The following is an 18,841-nucleotide window of genomic DNA, read 5'->3' as shown; positions in this document are numbered from 1 at the left end:
AATTTAACTGGTAATAATAATGGTCCAAAATGATGTCAAATTGCAGAGTATTGATTCAAAACCCTTCAAATTTTATGTCAGCATTTGAATGTTTGGAGTTTTTCTTGATAAACTACTTTTTAAATGATATTAATCCATTTTAAATGTCCACTTTTATTAATTTCCTGCAGATTGTCTAATAGATTAAATGATCATCTCACCTCTTCAAAAATAAAATAATTCCTCAGCACTTTGTGAGCGTTTCAAGAGACGGGGCGTCACGACGGCCACTCCTCATTTGCATAAAGTTAAGGTCTAGTCTACTTTATGCAAATCAGCAGCGTCGGACACGACTCACCACCTCTGGAAACTCTGTAGAAACTTTTAAACCTAGCGTTGTCAAAATGTTTTCACATCTCATTGAACTGTTCTCGTGATATAAGAGAAGAAAGTTTCCAAACGAGTCGCCATGTTGGTTCCGGTTTGAAAGCTGGGAGCAGCAGCCCACGGAGGGAAAGCGTTCGTCCAATCAGGTGTCTAGTAGCAGCACATCAAGCGTACAATGTTGGGAAGCGAGGCGATCCATCGCGATAAGAAATGCCCCTGTGGACACGAACCATAAGATGAGGAGGTGAGCGCCATAAAGAGAAGGAGTAAAGAAGAGGAAGGAAAGAGGGTTTTCAGGCGGCGTTATTAAAATGCTGGCGCTGTCGTCTCAGACGCGACATGACTGAGAGTCACTTCAGCAGCAATCTGGAAAGTAATCGAAGCCAATTTGTTACCTAAATGACTCGTGTCCCGTCGGAGAAGTGCCGGTCTGAAATCAGCTGAGTGATTTGTCATGCTGACAGGAACAAAGCCGAGGCAGGCGGCGTGAACGGCGAAGGCTCGGCAGCGACTAAACAAGAAATTACAGCAACTTCTGACCTGCAGAAAACAACAACAGTCAACACAGTACACAAACACACACTGAGGAGAACACACCGCAACTTTAGAGAAAGTTATTAAAGAGCAGGACATGAATCAGCGGTGGTGAGACGTGTCCGAGAGGAGAGGAAGACACGTCAATCACTCGCTGTCCCCATCATGTTCCCAGGACAGTTGATTTTCATTCTCAAAGGTCAACACCGTCCCTCAAAGGTCAACATTGTCCCTCAAAGGTCAACGCGGTCCCTCAAAGGTCAACACCGTCCCTCAAAGGACAACACCGTCCCTCAAAGGTCAACACGGTCCTTCAAAGGTCAACACCGTCCCTCAAAGGTCAACGCCGTCCCTCAAAGGTCAACACGGTCCCTTAAAAGGTCAACACCGTCCTTCAAAGGTCAACACCGTCCCTCAAAGGTCAACACCGTCCCTCAAAGGTCAACACAGTCCCTCAAAGGTCAACAAGGTCCCTCAAAGGTCAACACCGTCCCTCAAAGGTCAACATTGTCCCTCAAAGGTCAACACCGTCCCTCAAAGGTCAGCATTGTCCCTCAAAGGTCAACATCGTCCCTCAAAGGTCAACGCGGTCCCTCAAAGGTCAAGACCGTCCCTCAAAGGTCAACACCGTCCCTCAAAGGTCAACACGGTCCCTCAAAGGTCAACACCGTCCCTCAAAGGTCAACACGGTCCCTTAAAAGGTCAACACCGTCCCTCAAAGGTCAACACCGTCCCTCAAAGGTCAACGCCGTCCCTCAAAGGTCAACACGGTCCCTTAAAAGGTCAACACCGTCCCTCAAAGGTCAATACAGTTCTGCTTTGAAATGTCCATTCCGGTCCAGAGCGTCTGTTTTTGTTTTGGCCGGTGTGATCCCGGCCACGGCCCATTTCAACGCTAACAGCCTTCTGCAGCCGTGGAAGCAAGCTAACGGACTGGATCAACAGAGATAACGTTAACGTTAGATTCTACCTGATCTGAAAAGCCTCGGCACATCTCTCCGTGGTCCAGCTGGTTATCAAGCAGCCAGTATTTGACACACACAGCCGGTGGAGTGATTCTGACTACTGCTGGTCAGAGGCTAACGCGGTCGTGTCTAGAAGGTAACCCACAAATTGCAAAGTGACTATCAGTCACAGCGAAGGAGTGGACGGGCCACGGCTCCAAGGTTTTGAATTTGGACTGCTGTTACCCATTTCATTTATTTATTTTTACGTAATAATTTATTTTAAAGTAAAAAAAAAAACGAAAAAAAGAAAGTTAAATTTAAAAAATAGAAAGAAAAGAAAAGATAAAAAAATATATAAATTAAAACAAAATAATCATAAATAAAATACACATTGACAGTAATAATAATTATAGAATAAATCCCAAACTACAGATAAAATAGGCTGATAAACCCATTTTAAATACAATCTGTCAATGCTACATATTGCTTCTTTAATAAAGTTAATATCACATTTCCTTTTTGAGTTTTCAGACCTGTGGAGAGCTCTGACATCACAGCTTCACAGACGCCTGACCAATCATCTTCCAGCAGGTCTCATTCCATGAGATTAATAATAATGACTTTAATTCCTGACACAATCTGTCGAATCGGGTTATTGATGACAAACAAGGGAGGACAAGTTGGAGCAGAATGGAGGCACACTGGAACACAAAGTTTACCTGAGTGATGTATGAATCTACGAACACGTCTTATTCTGTCACTTTCAGTGTGTGTGTGTGACAGTTTCTGAAGTTTAGTGCGCTGCTGTTTGAGTCTGACAGAGGAGACTCTTCATTTATCATTCTTGTCAAAACAACAGAGGAAACAGGAAGTCAACGTACCTGCCTGAGACGAAGACGAGAGCTGGACCTGAGCGCTGACAGGTTGGACTGACGCGGTGAAATAAATGTCCTCTGTCTTCATGTTCAGACCTGTACAACAGATAGGAGGAGAGAAGTCAACACACAAACATTCAATAGATACATAGAAATAAAGAACCCGACTATCTAACGCTGCCCTGAACATAAAGAGGCCTCTGCATCATCTCCTGTGAATCCTTTTGCACGAGAGGCAAATTGAATCCTCCACCAGCAACAGTGAACGCTACGATAGACGAGCAGTCACAGAATGTAAATACATATTGGTACTTATTCTGAAAAAGACAATATTCCTAAACTACTGAATGTAAATACATTAAATGTCTGCCAGCAGTACTGTATGTTATGGTATCATAAACGGGGTTAGTTAGGATTATAACTTTAATAAGAACTGAAATGACTCGTGGATGGAGATGAAGCGGTGGACAGACGGAAGCGTCGGCCTCCACCTCGTCTCTTTGATGTGCGGCTTTGTGCTCGGAGGTTTAAAGTGTCAGAAACAGGATTACTGACTGAAGCCACCTCACAGACGCCTGCTTTTCATCCTACATCTGAAGGCAAGCTGTGTGAGTGTTTGTGAGATCAACAGGTGTGTGTGTGTGTGTGTGTGTGTGTGTGTGTGTGTGTGTGTGTGTGTGAGCAGCGAGGCTTCAGAGAGGTTCTGGAGGTTTTGAGGTTTGGAGTCAGACCTTCCTCTCCTGCCAAGTCTTCCCTTAAAGCTGCTCTTTATGTTAATAATATAACAGCTCATATAATCTGATGAGAGATGAGCCGCTGATGTGGTACCAGATGAAAAATGTAGAACTTCATTCATCCACTGAAGCAGAATTAACAGGAAAACGCAGCCTCATCACCTTTTTAACAGCAGCAGGAGGATTTCTGACTGCTCAGCACTCAAACACAGGAAGTGTGACCGCAGCAGCAGAGAGAGGAACGCTAGTCAGTATCTCCGTCCCCATGATGTGAGAGATAAATGTAGATACATATTTATCAGTTATTGATTTTAGAAAGGCGAAAGGTGTAAAGAACAGGGACGGAGAACAAGGAGTGTCTCGTGTTGAGGTGGATTTTATTTTTCACTGCTGGATCTTGAACCACGACTCAGCATCCAACTTCTCTAATTGAGATCTAAAGTCCGGCTGTCGATCGATTCAAATAGTTGATCACAATTAATCGCAAATTAATCCCATAATTTGTATCTGTTCAAAATGTTCCTTAAAGGGAGATTTGTCAAGTATCGGGTATCGGGTCCGATACCGTGCTCATGTACTCGCAAAACAGCTCCGATACAACGGCACCGATACCACTTTACGGCAGCGTGACGTTAATCTCTCGTCAGCTTCTTTCGGGTCCTCACGCTCCACCTCCCCGACGGTGCGGGGTGAGACGGGACGGTGGTGCGTCCGATCCCGCGGGGCCGGGATCCCACCTCAGCCGGCGCCGACCCTCACTTTCATTGCACATTTCTGACTCGCGCGTGCGTTACACTCCTTGGTCCGTGTTTCAAGACGGGTCGGGTGGGTTGCCGACATCGCCGCAGACTCCTGGCGCCTTTTTTACGTGGGCCGAGCCCCGATCTGGTAGCACAACGCGGTTGACAGTCGCACCGGGAGCCCGGGGCCCCGTCCCTCCCCGGCGGGGATAGAGGGCGTAGCGAGCACTTTGTCCACGGCCCCGGGAAGCACCTTTGCCCCGAGCGTTTCCGGAGCCGGTGGCGGCGCACCGCCTCGTATGCGGGACTCCCCAGCCTGCCGTGTGTCGCTCACACCCTCCAGCTGGCTGTTAACGAGGGTCTTTTGGCACAGAGAAGTACTCGTATCGGTACTCGGTATCGGCGAGTATGGGTGCATCCCTAGAAGGAAGAGAGTTTTCACAATCAATCGGTGCTTTATGTTTGGGTTGAAAAGGTTTTTTCACGCCGTCAGGTTGGGCCTGAATGAATCCGTTGGTTCTGTAGGTCTATAGATTAAATGTCAGGCCCTCCTCTGACTCTAGTTTGCAGTGAGTAGGTTGGTAAAGTCTACTTTGTTTCATGTTTTACACGTATTATAGTCTACATTAAAAACACGTTGAAAGAGAGCAGTGCCCTGTAGGAACCTACCAACACTGATTATCTTACTCTGTTTAGTTTCAGGTAACACATCTGTTTACCAGCTGGATGAATTGTACAGAGTGGGATGTGTGAGTGTGTGTTTATGTCTCAATCAGTATCTGTTTTAGCGTGTTAATGGGTGTTAATGTGTGTTAATGATGTGTAATTGTGGGTAAAGCAGCTCATTACAGTCAGAATATGAACTAATGTAATATTTAGTAACACGGAGAGATCACAGCAGGAGGCCGGGATCCTCCTGAGGAGCAGCACAATGAGCCGTAATGGATCCAACACGCCTCCGACAGACAGACAGACATTAAGACGTCTGAGGGACGGCTGGACGTCCTGGAGGACGGAGACGAGACGGACACGTCGGTTTTGATCCTGAATGACACGACGTCTCTGAGTCACCGAGAACAAAAGGGGACGAAGACGACACAGAATATTCATGAGCAGACGTTTTTCCTCACAGCTTCAAGTACAGACGGCGTATATACATCAAAACACCAAAACACCGACCGCTCACATCAAATACACGGTGATGTATCATTAACAGGAACATGGGACCATTATAAACACAAAGACCTCAAGGTCACAACTCAAGGTCTTATTTTGTTACAGGGGGCGATTTTGGACAACTAAAATCACATTTAGTCCTTTATGTAGCCAAAAATAACCTTAAAGTGCACTTTATGATAACCATCATTTATAAAGGATAGTTGATTAAGCCGAGTGCAATCAAAGAGAGAATGAAGAAAGAGGAGAAAACAAGCAGATCATTAATTCAAAGAGACGGACGAGGAGGAGAAGAACTTGTTAAAGTCACTCAGTGAACCTTCATCGTGTTTTAAGAGCTCAGAGTCTCTTCACTGAGTCCTGATGTTCCCATGTTACTGAAACTTTAATGACTTCTGTGATGTTATTACACGACAACCTCCGGCCAAACACGCTGACACTGGAGGAGGAGGGGGAGGAGAGGGAAGAGGAGGTTGAGGAGGAGGAGGAGAGGGAGGAAGGGGAGGTGGAGGAGGAGGAGAGGGAGGAGGTGCAGCAAGAGAAGGAGGAGAGGGAGGAGGAGGAGGATGTGCAGGAAGAGGAGGAAGATGTGCAGGAAGAAGAGGAGGAGAGGGAGGAGGAGGAGGATGTGGAGGGGGAGCAGAAAAAAAATCCTAAATGTCCAAAAAAAGACTGAAGAAAGGCCGAGGAAAGGAGGAGGAGTGAAAAATGTCCTAACTATGTTCAAAATTGTCCAAAAAAATGTCCGAAGAAAGGTGGAGGAGGTGGAGCAGGAAGAGGAGGAAGATGTGCAGGAAGAGGAGGAGGAGGACGACGACGACGAGGAGGAGGAGGATGTGCAGGAGAAGGAGGCGAGCGGTGGAAAAGTACAAGGAGAGGTGGACGGGTTCAACAAACACAGGACGTTTGTGATGTGTTTTCCGTACTTATGTTACGTTGTTTGTCCTTATTCCGAAAAAGACAATATTCCTAAACTGTTATGAAATGAATATTCCCGTTTACATGCAACCGTGCATTCTCTGATTAACATAAAAAGTCCCCATGGCGTACATCCTATACTGCTACGCCCTTTAAATAACTTACATTTCCCTCCTTTTTCAGCAGCAGCCATGTTGCTCCCGTGGTGTTAAACCCTCGCTGTCACCGTCTTCTTCAAACTTTTCTTTTTACTGCTACACGAGAACATAACCATTGTCAATTCAAGCTTAATACACATGCAGGGGATTGAAAGAGGTCAGAAGTGAACCCTAACACACAGGAGGCACACCGGGTAACACAGTAATGTTTCTGTTGCCACTCACACGTCTTTTATCAGCACCCACTGAACAAAGCATTTCCTACAGAGGCAGAACCACGATGCCACAACCATCTGGGTCTAAATACAAGGCTAATTTATTTATACAGCACATTTCATTTACAGATTACACAGGAAACAAATACAGAACGATGAGTAATAATCATGTTCTGTTGGTTCCTCACTGAGGCTCTAGAGATACTCTCTGAATGTGTTTTGGTTTTGTGGCTCCGAGGCGTTTAAACTTCCTCCTTTCACTTCGTGGTCACGTTTCCTCCTCCGCCTCTGATCCGCTCAGTTACTGCGAGTATTAATAAACGTATATCTGAGTGACTCAACAGAGCGTCAGGATGCTCGGGTCCTGACGGCGAGGAGGGATACGCTCCCCCCTCGGGGCCTGACCACAACGTCACTCCGGCCGGCCTACTTTCACTGGAGAACGGAGCCTCTCTCTGCAGGAGGAGGAGGACCGAGGATAATTGTCTCGAGAGAAGCTGAAGGAGCAAAACTGAATGAACTCTAATTAGGACACGATTAAGGCTAACTCTCACAGCTGTAGAAATCCATTAACCTTTAAATCATACAGTTCATCACACACTTGAGGTTACAGAGAGTGTGTGAGGTGGATCTGTGTATGCGAAGGGGGGAAATGGTGTGAAGAGAAACATGATCTCATGTGAAAACAGGAGCCGATGTAAACTGGTCAAACTGAACACTAAATAATGATTAATATATATATATATATATATATATATATATATATATATATATATATATAAATATATAATATGATAGGTGTAGGATTCAGGGGATCTATTAGCAGATCTATTTCATTAGTGTATAATCACCTGAAACTAAGAATCGTGTTTTAAGCCAAGGTCACACTACACGACTTTCAAAGTCGTCAGATCTCTGTACTGTTCACCGTACACAACCTGCTGTCTTGTAATCAGGAAGTCAAGGTGTGAGTTTAAAGGGTGGACCTAAACACAGAGTTACCAGGCAGAAAGGTAAATTAAATAAAAGCGAGCTTTAATAAATGAAGCTGAAGAATCCAAACAATAAAACCAAAACCAACAGGCATCAAAAAAACTAAAATGCAGGGAGGGGAACAAAATACAAAAGAATAAATCCAACAAACAACAAAAACCAAACTGAGAACAAAACCAAATTCACCAACCGGAGGACACGAGGAACACGAGGATCAGGGCAGGAGTGATGAGCAAACCGGGGGACAAGGTAGACAAGGCAGGAACGACAAACGAACTGACCAAGACAGACGGGAACACACAGGCTTCAATACGAGACGGTGATTAGACACAGGTGGAACTAATCAGGGCGGGAAAACAAACAACGGTAGGAAGTAGAACCAGACGAGACACAGGAGGAGTGAATTACAAAATAAAACAGGAAACACTGGAATGAAAGAATATAAAAGAAACCAAATCCAACACAAACCAAAATCACATTAACAGAACTAATAAACCCAAAGGAACATAAGACAATCTGAACTTATAACAAACAGCACAGCCAGACCACGACACAGGAGTCTGAAAGTCGTTGTGCTTTTCACACTACCAGATCTCTCTCCAGGAGGAATCCCCAATGAGGTCTCCAAACTACGTTTTGGCACGAAAACACGAGATAAATACACGGTACGTGACGTGATACCATACGTGAGACACATTGCTGATGTTGTTGGCTGCAGCTCGTGGCCGGAATCCCCGACAGGTCCAGATATTCAGCATGCTGGATATCTGGAATGTGTCTGCGAGGCGTCGGCTCGCGTCTCGGCTGACGTCTTTGAGCAGTTCACACATGACGAGCACCGATGTGCGAGCGGCGAGCCGACGCTGATTTTGCCTCTGATCTGGGGCTTCTGGCAGGGAGCGGAAAATCAGGGCTGAAGAGACAGTCGTCACAACAGTCTGTTTACTTCAATCAGAATAAAACTATGAAACCCTCCAACCAGGAGATTGTTCCAACACAGCAGGAAACAAAACATGTCAACACACGAGTAGCTGAATGAGTCACCGGCCTTCAGGACCGTCACTAACAAGATGAATCATCCGTCTGACGTTCAGCAGCTACGGCCAGGTTACAGTTTAACATGTTGGCTGTTAGTTACATCATCAGCCTCTGGCCAATCAGTGGCGTTCACAAGGTTTAGAAACGCCCCCGTTAGGGCACGCTATGATGATCTGATGTTAACCAATGTGCTGATGTGAACGCCACGTCAGTTCACATCAGAAAGTCACACAATAACACAAACTAACTAACCGATGGATGCAGCGGAGAACCGGCAACTCCTCTGTTCTGAGAGGTCAAATTACTGTTTTTGTGAATGGAGTCTGGTGTCTGTCTGTCTGGAGTCTGGTGCAGTGACGTAGGTCACTGACTGTAGGATTTTTTGAAGTAGGGTTGGATGTACACTCACCGGCCACTTTATTAGGCACACCTGTTCAATTGCTTGTTAACACAAATAGCTAATCAGCCAATCACATGGCAGCAACTCAATGCATTACGTCATCTAGACGTGGTGAAGACGACTTGCTGAAGTTCAAACCGAGCATCAGAATGGGGAAGAAAGGGGATTTAAGTGTCTTTGAACGTGGCATGGTTGTTGGTGCCAGACGGGCTGGTCTGAGTATTAAACTGCTGATCTACTGGGATTTTCACGCACAACCATCTCTAGGGTTTACAGAGAATGGTCCCAACAAGAGAACAGATCCAGTGAGCGGGGGTTGTGTGGACGGAAATGCCTTGTTGATGTCAGAGGTCAGAGGAGAATGGGCAGAGTGGTTGGAGATGATAGAAAGGCAACAGTAACTCAAATAACCACTCGTTGATTTTTTTGTAGGTGGCTAAAATACGTTTTTCTGACTCCGTTAAACAAATCAGTAATTGAACCTCTCAGAACACGGGAGTATTCATACAACCCCACTTCAAACTAACCCTTTCAGTTATTTCCAAACTTAGCACAGCTAACGTTGACTCAGCTAGAGCTAGCGTTCACATGATCTATAACCTTATTGATTAGCTTACCGTGATAACCTACGTCACTGCTTTCTGCTGGCCTTTATTTGGGACATTATGTTTTTGTCCTGTTTCAGCGGTACTCATTTCAAGACTGCGGCGGTGGACACTCTTTCCTTCAGGTGGTTTGTGTTTGCATCTGTTTGTGCTGCTCATTAAAGCAGCTGAATAGCCAGCTGATACTCACCCGTCTACCTCCTATTGAAGCTCATCACAAAGGACGCAGACGGATGATTCTTTATTTTCAGAATGAAACCAGACGACAAGAAAACAATAAAAACGACAACATACAAGGACACACTGTCATTCTGAAACAGCAGAGCCATTAGTTCTGGGAAGTCTGTTCACTGTCTGTTCTCTACAACAAGTCTTTGTGCTTCGGACCAGCCCGTCATAACTCTATTACAGAACTCCTGGGTCAGTTTGGTCTCCTCCCAAAGACCTGTATGGCTCAGACAAGCTCCTGTTTAATGCCTGGCTCAGCCTCCTTTCAGATCAGGTCTTTCATCCGGTGCCAAACAAGCTCAATAGGATTCAACTCCGCGGCGGAGTCACCTGATCGGTGGCATGTAGTCAGGATATTACTGTAAAAGTCAAGAGAAAAACATTATACTAAAGCATAAAGCTTTATTTATGTACAGGAACACAAAAGGAAAGTGTTGTGAGAGGACTTACTTTTGCATTTCCCCTCGGACGTAAGCAGCAGGGTTGTCTCTCAATTAAACTTTTATGTCCAGGCTTCCAGAATGAAATGATTCCTTTGAGACTTGTGAATGTAAATAAAGATGCTCAGTATGAACAATGCTTTTTTAATCGTCTTTAATCTGTTGACGATGTCGGCAGGTAAGCTGCCCACTTTCACTCTCTGTGCTTATTTAGTGCAACGAGTATAGTCTACTTCCTGTAACTTCTCCAAGGTGGTCTCTAGCTCTCCCGTCAGCTCCGTTCTCTTTATCCATCCATGGTCAGCTCCATCGGGGCCGTTTCAATGCAGAGAACACAAATGTCAGTATCTGGGTGCTCTACAGTCGTAGCGTCGGCCCGTTTGACCACGGAGACGAGAGCGACGGCCGGCTCTACCGCCACGTTACCGCCATACCATACCGTCACCGCCTTACCATAACATTACCACCATACCATAACGTTACCGCCATACCATACCGTCACCGCCTTACCATAACATTACCACCATACCATAACGTTACCTCCATACCATAACGTTACCTCCATACCATAACGTTACCACCATACCATAACGTTACCTTCATACCATAACGTTACCACCATACCATAACGTTACCTCCATACCATAACGTTACCACCATACCATAACGTTACCTCCATACCATAACGTTACCACCATACCATAACGTTACCACCATACCATAACGTTACCTCCATACCATAACGTTACCACCATACCATAACGTTACCTCCATACCATAACGTTACCTCCATACCATAACGTTACCTCCATACCATAACGTTACCTTCATACCATAACGTTACCACCATACCATAACATTACCTCCATACCATAACGTTACCTCCATACCATAACATTACCACCATACCATAACGTTACCTCCATACCATAACGTTACCACCATACCATAACGTTACCTCCATACCATAACGTTACCACCATACCATAACATTACCTCCATACCATAACGTTACCTCCATACCATAACATTACCACCATACCATAACGTTACCTCCATACCATAACGTTACCACCATACCATAACGTTACCTCCATACCATAACGTTACTTTCATACCATAACGTTACCACCATACCATAACGTTACCTGTTAACTTTTTCAGCCTTTTTTTTTGGAGATATTTCAGATATTTATCAGACATTTTATTCGGACATACAGTATATCAGCCTCTTTGTTTTACATATTTCAGACATTTTTTGGGACATTTTTTGGGCCATATCTCGAACATACTTTGGGATTTTTTCGGCCTTTTTTAAAAAGAATTTTCAAACATATTTCAGCTTTTGGGCCATATTTCAGACATACTTTGGCGTTTTTTCTGACCTTTTTTAGAAGTTAGCATGCAGCTTTAGCCGTGATGTCTAGCTCTGCTTTTCCTGTCAATGTGTGAAACCCAAAGTGTTTCCATCCTTTACTGGATGTGTAGTGTTTACCACGCTGGATTTAACATGGGAGGGTGCAGGTCGTATCCACGACGACCCTCCAACGTTTTACATTTACACATTTTGGCCGGACTACAACAATTAAAGCGGTAACTTCCTTCTACCTCCACAGAGACTCAAATGAAGCAGATATATCGATTCTGGCATTAAAAAAACTATTTCAAAATTGTAAAAGAGAGAGTGGTTGACTTCAAAGCCCGTCTAGACCGCGGACCGCCCACCTCTCTCAGAGACGTACCCGCCGAATGGGAGAAGGAACTCTCCAGAGACTGTTTAGTTCGGGGACAGCTTCGGCCAGGGGTGTATCCTGCAGATATCTTCCTGGCTCAAGGCCGTTCGAGGCCTATAGAACTGGGCGAGGAGGGTGAACTGGAGCGGGACCAATGGAAAATCAGAGTTGCCAGGAAACATAAAGCAGAAGGTCCATTCCTATGTCACTCAAAGATTCCCAGACGTGTCGGGGGATCAGTGGGAGAAGATCAGGAACGCTATCAACGTGAGACTGAGCAGACCTCATAAGGTCGACCCCAAGAAGAAGAAGTTGATTTGCATTCCTCAAGATGTTGTGGAGACTTGTGAATGGAAATGAAAGTGCACAGCATGAACAGTCTTTCATCTGTTTACAGCTGCCGTCTTTCACTCTCTGGTCTTACTTTGTGTAATGAATGAGGTCTATCCAGATGAAGTCGTCTCTACAGCACGTAGCAGATAACCAAACACATAATCAGTGATCCAGAGGTCTTTACACTCTGAGATTGTGGGGGCTGTAGAGACCTGTGAGGATGATGACACATCCGACGAGCCATTAAGTGCCACCAAAAAGCAACACTCTGATGCTAATGATGTGTTTGGGCTCAGTAAGTAGCCGACTATGAGCGGCGATCACACCAACGGCAGCGTCTTGTAAACGTTCAATTAAACGTGTCAACACAAAGTACTTTTCTCTGCTTTGCAGATGAGATAGTTTATGACTGAATGCTCTGTTATCTCCTCCGTTATCACCAGACACAGACACTCTACTGGGGACGCTTTCTACTGTAGACACATTACACCAACTTAATACAAAACACAGTATGTTGTGTTTATCACATAAAAAGGAAATCTAAAGCAACGTTTCCCATCACAACCCAATTCACAACAACTGATATGAGTGTTATAGTGATCAACTCTGAGAGTTTCAGCAGTTTGGTGGAGTTCTTGCCGTTCTGTTAGTTAGTAGTTTTTATATATCTCTGATGACAGTGAGTTTAGATGGTCGTAGAGGTGAAATGCTGCCCCCTCTTTGTTTGGATTATGTGGCCAGGTGTAACACAGCACCACCATTAAAGTGTAAAAGGCTCCGTAAGCAAAAAAGTTTCAACATTTGGCTCCATTTTTTCAGCCATTTTTAGATGAAGTGGTGGCGAGGAGGAGGAGGAAGAGGTCTGACACCAACACTTCCAGACTCTCAGCGGTTTGACTCTTCTTCTTCTTTTCGCTCCTCCAGTTAAAGTACAGCTGCAGTTTCTGCTTGCAGAGCACATTTGGTGGAAGTTTTGGGGTATTTTTTCTTTCTCTCTAATTTAGTGTTGAATTCACTCTTCCACAGCAGCACCACAGTATAACAGTATAACGACAGCACCGGGACACCGTGGACCTGAGTCGTCTGAGGCCACACCAGGGCAGTATAACGACAGCACCGAGGCGGTGCGACGACAGCACCGAGGCGGTGCGACGACAGCACCGAGGCAGTACGACGACAGCACCGAGGCAGTACGACGACAGCACCGGGACACCGTGGACCTGAGTCGTCTGAGGCCACACTGAGGCTAAACCACAAACAGATACTGCTTAATGAGCTGCAGCTTCAGACACTGAACTGACAGGTAGACAGACAGGTAGACAGACAGGTAGAGAGACAGGTAGAGAGACAGGTAGAGAGACAGTCTGTGGTGTCTTAATGTACAGAAAAATAAACTGTATGATGGACAAAAATTAGTAGGGCTGATGAATCCATCCGTACCAACCAGGTCAGACTTGCCTGTCGCAAAAGAGGAAGTAAATAATAAATATATACATACATTTTGCATAAAGCAGCATATTTGTCCACTCCCATGTTGATAAGAGGATTAAATACTTGACTAATCTCCCTTTAAGGTTCATTTTGAACAGATACAAAATGTGAGTAATTTTCTTTTTGTCTTATTTGTGCAGGTTTAGCGACCGCAAAATCCGCACCATCCTTTTGTGAACTCCAATATGAGATGAACATGGCCAAATCCTTTCTGGGCCAGCGTTACTATCTTGGGTCTAAACAGTGCAGTAACCATGGTTACAGCCATAGCAATAAGCACCATAGCTATGCGTAAATGCCATTTGAGCAGCCAGACTGCAGCAGGCGTAGCTAACCCCAGCTGTGGTCACATCCAGAGGCTTCAGTTACTGGTTTCCTGTGACATTATGGAGCAGAGGTAATGCAATGAAACATACAAGTAGTCGGGGGTCCTGTACGATGCCACTACAGGTGATGGGAGAATGTTTGTTCTTGTAATTTGGTCCAACTGAGCCTTTAAAAAGGGAACTAGAAGCTCCTCACTTGCCCTTCAGCTGTTTTGTGTTCTGAGTGAATGACTGACATATGGTCACCGCCGCGCAGCAGAAACAGAACTGGTATCATATTTTGGTGCTCCGCTTCACTCCAGACTCACCCCCCCACTCCCCCGCCCCTCCACCAACGCTGCACTGCACTTTCCTCCAAACACCAGCAGGCTCAGTCTGAAGCCATCCTGACCCTTTAATAACAGGCTTCACCTCCTAAAGCTCTTCATTACAGACAGATGAGAGGCTGCATGACGGCGCCGGCAGCCAGACTCTAAATTCCAGCCTTCATCCCTCCGATACGACGGGCTGGAAACACAGAAGAAGACACACCAGCAGATTGTGGGATGATGTGTGAGTCTCTGTGAAGGAGACTAAACACCACCTGTTGGAGAGACTGAAGTAGTGCAGTGAAGGTGAATACACCTCCACCGCTACACCCACCAGAGGAGGAAGAAGAAGAAGATGAGGAGAATACAGATGTTTTCTCCGGTGTGTTGGGGAAATACTTGCAGACTAAAAGCTCCTGTACACTGTGTGATTCTGGGATGTCCAGAGTCTCAAAGCCGAGACTCATCCACCACCAGGTGACTCACAATGTGACCTCTGCTAAGACCTGCATTTACAACCCAACCTACAACAATACATGGTTAAACAATATAAACAATGATGTGTCGTGATGATGTGGGAAAAATGTGGATGAAGAAACATCACTCCACGTTTTCTCAGTCACGTCAAATTACAAAAGGCGGTGTTTAAATCCTCGTCCGTGTTTTTAAACACTATCGTTCCACAAGAATGTCAATATTTGACAATTCTGCAAAACCTACGTATGAGTGGGCGATATATGGAATATGTATTGTTGTTCCACGTGGGATGTAGTAAATTACTATCTTGCGAACTTCGAGAAGAAATACTAATCGTCACATCATTTTGTTAAAAGCCGTCAGAATGAGACTCGCTTCTCTACTGTGCGATTGTGTGGCGTTTGAGGATGGATGTGCATATGAGGCAACATGTGTTTGTGTATCTGGAGGGAAGCAGTGAACAGGGAAAGATATTTTCAAAACCTACCTCGGCAATCAAAACGAATACTAAAAGCAGGGCTGTCGCAATTAGCGCAATATTACAATACCGCGCTGTTGAGAGGTGAACCGCAAGGGGACGGCAAACAACCGCCACAACCGCATATTTACCTATGATACAAATGCCAGCAGCGTGACGAGGCACTGAGCGTCTATTCCGCGCCGAGTGCTGCATGTTCTGTGTTTTTTTCTGGTTGCTGTGTGTTGAATAATGTTATATTTTGGGTAAAACGCTGCACTCGTCAGTGTCACTTTTCACCACAACCGTCCAATCACAATGGAGGAGGGGCGGGACAAATACCACAAAGACCAAACCGTCACATCCTACGTGTAGCTACAAATGTGGAACAAAAATGAATACACTCGTCCTCTCTCTCTCTCTCTACGTGCTTCATCCTTCCCTTCATCCAGAGCAAGTACTCTACCTCGTGTCGACATTTTACTTCTGCTGATATTCTGAATCATAGCAATCAGACGCAACCAAATCGTCTCAGTGGAAAAAAAACGCTGCGCCTCAATTGCCCGTTGGTGTTCTGCATTTAACAGTAAACAAGTATTTAGGGATGTTAATAATTAAACCGTTTAACCGTTAACCGACGTTAAGCATTTTAAACCGATTAACGCTATCAGTTAAAAACGGTTAAAAGAAATGTTAATAATTAACTCAAAAGCTGAGCGGCTCAGAGGAGCGGCTCGTCTCTTTAAGGAGAAGCTGGTCCACCTTAACAGTCCACCTTAAGAGGCAGAGCCGGAGTTGCAGGATACAGGAAGTCGGCTCCGGTCTCTGGCTCTCTTGAGCGGAGCGGAGGAGTTGTAGTTTCATAGCATTTATTCACCGACAAATAAACTGTCCACACACTGCTACACCTACGATCACAGCTAGAACGCCACCAACAACCTCACACTCACCGCCAGCACACACACACGGTCTGTTGGATACTCGTCAGAGTTACGCAGACCGCGGCGGCGGCGAGCACGAAGCCTTCGGCGACGCTAGAGCTGCTAACGTAGCACAAACACACACACTGTTTGTTGGCCACTCGTTAAAGTTCCGCCGGGCAGACACACAGCTGACAACCTGCTAAACTAAACTAAATGTGCGCTGGAGACTTTTACTGGGATGGAAAAAAATGTAAATGTAATAATCACAATTTCCTACCTGGTCAAACTGATGTGGTTTTCCTCAGGTGGGCAGAAAAGAGCCTCTCAATAATTAAAGATTAGTGCCTCTTTTATTTATAAGTTCACCTCTCCCTCATCGTCACTTTTTCTGCGCTACCTACAAAACTTTCTAAGACGCGTTCAGCCCACTCGGACGTCTCAGTCTTTTATGAACACACGGCTCCCTCCACCAAACCTTTAGTATCACAGCTGGTCTCTAACCTAAAGGAGAACATCTCCTCTGAATATCTAAAGGGATGCACGGGGCGAGGGAAAGTGGCTCTGAAAATACTGCTTGAGCTTTGGGGAGAAAGGGGCTGAGTAGAATTAAGGTTTGTTCTGTTAATGCCAGACTTCAGCTCATACAATTTTAAAACTATACTATCGTATACAACACTCAAAGGTCAAGCTGAATCTAATCTTACCCTCCATTATAACCCTAAATTTGAGAAATGTGAGTCGGAGGACGCTAATACAGAGTTATATTTGGGAAGCAAGTCACCCCTGACTTAATGCTGGCTATAGTGGGCTGTTTCTGAATGCTGCTTCCATCAACCATGTGGAGTCAACTGGCTCTCATGTTTGGCATTGTTGTGGATTAAACGGTTATTTAAGGGAATAAGAAATCTTCACACCCTCTTGTTTTAAATAGAATTACATTTAAATTACTTAAATTAGAGTGTTTTTTTTGCTGTTCTTTTTTCTTTGTAGTGTATTTTGCATATTGGAATAATAAAATATATAAAAATAAAAAACTAGCTTTGCGGTACGTGTCTATGCTGGGCATTATGGTAAGAGAGTAATTCCGTGAATTTCACTTCCATTCAATAATTTGTAGGTGGTAGCGGCTCAGGTTTTAAAGCTAGAGTGAAGATACTGTTTCATATGAAACCTGATGAATCCATCGGTACCACCATGTCATAACTAGCTTGTCATGAAGAGGTTAAATAACGCTCCAAACCTACGCTAAAGTTTGGCGAAGAAAAACTGTCATGGCCATTCTCAAGGGGGTCCCATCAGTCACAAATCACATCACAAATATTTTCCCATTTTACAGAAAGAGAGAGAGAGATAAGAAATACCCCAAAACTAACAATGTAACCAATAAACAACAAAATTCTGTTTTTTTGTGTGTGTTTGTAGTTATTAAAGCCGGGTGTGACGATGTTCTCCAGTAGTACACTATTCGTTCTATTGGTTGAAATGGTCTTTACTCCCCGACAGCGATCATTTACTGATGAGCTCTGAAAAAGGACATGAAAAGAGCCGTCATCTGTAGCTGCTGTAATCCTGTAAAAAACGTCTACACCAATCACTGCCTCAAGGTCCGCTGTGGAAAGAACCAATCAGATGCCTCCCTGCCTCCCTGCTTGTACTCTACTCTTGGCGTGCACCAGCACTGAACTCAAAGCGCGTCGCCGCACGTTGAAGAGTTCACTCGGCCCTGCAGTAGCACTGCTGCGGTTTACTGGTCCATGATGGTAGCATTGTTGTGTTGAGGTCCTCTCTCCGCTCTGTGTCTGTGAAGTAGTTACGATGCGGCGGTGCTCGTGCATGTGTGTGTTATGCTAGCTTTCCAACATCGTCGACCCGATCTTCAACCCGTAGTTAAGTTAGTTGCACATTTGAGAATTAACTGGTAATGCAGGATGATGCACTGTTGCTATGGTTACCTGTAGTTTAATATAACTTAAAAACTGTTGTATGTTTGAAGGACGCTGGGGGAAAAACAGGCCGGAGAGTTGGCAGGAAACAATCAACACGACTCAAATCAAACCTGCTGAGAATTAAATAATGTTTGTCAGACAACAACAGGTGATATCACACACACACACACACACACACACACACACACACACATTACCGTGTCAAAGGTTGTGAAAGTGATGCATCGCTTGTTGCAGCTGTCGTATTTGGCAAAAGAAAAACTAAACACTCTCACACTCAGTGTGTCCGAGCCAAGCGGTGTTATCTAATGACGGAGTCATCGAGGTCAGCAGGCAGATCACCTGAAGGATTCCTGCTGACTGTCTGACCTTTACACACACACACACACACAACCCTGGGTCTGGTTTCACAGCAGCGAGGCCAACGTGGATGTTGAAAATGAGTATTTTAACGAGCGTTGACTTTAATTGCACCAACAG

At 44.9% G+C, this 18,841-nt stretch overlaps 1 long non-coding RNA gene across 1 annotated transcript; it reads right to left on the bottom strand.

The window, feature by feature from the left end:
• Positions 1-1,862: 1,862 nt before the first annotated feature.
• LOC119502778 lies at positions 1,863-18,009 on the bottom strand. Its single transcript, XR_005210168.1, has 3 exons — positions 17,996-18,009; positions 4,227-4,230; positions 1,863-2,024 (listed from the first exon to the last, which is right to left on the bottom strand). It is a non-coding gene; the product is annotated as an uncharacterized LOC119502778 (long non-coding RNA).
• Positions 18,010-18,841: the final 832 nt, after the last annotated feature.

Source organism: Sebastes umbrosus, chromosome 2 (assembly GCF_015220745.1).
Source record: "Sebastes umbrosus isolate fSebUmb1 chromosome 2, fSebUmb1.pri, whole genome shotgun sequence".
Classification (NCBI taxonomy): domain Eukaryota; kingdom Metazoa; phylum Chordata; class Actinopteri; order Perciformes; family Sebastidae; genus Sebastes; species Sebastes umbrosus.
Note: the sequence above shows the minus strand (reverse complement) of the source record. Positions and strands in the feature narration are given on the sequence as shown.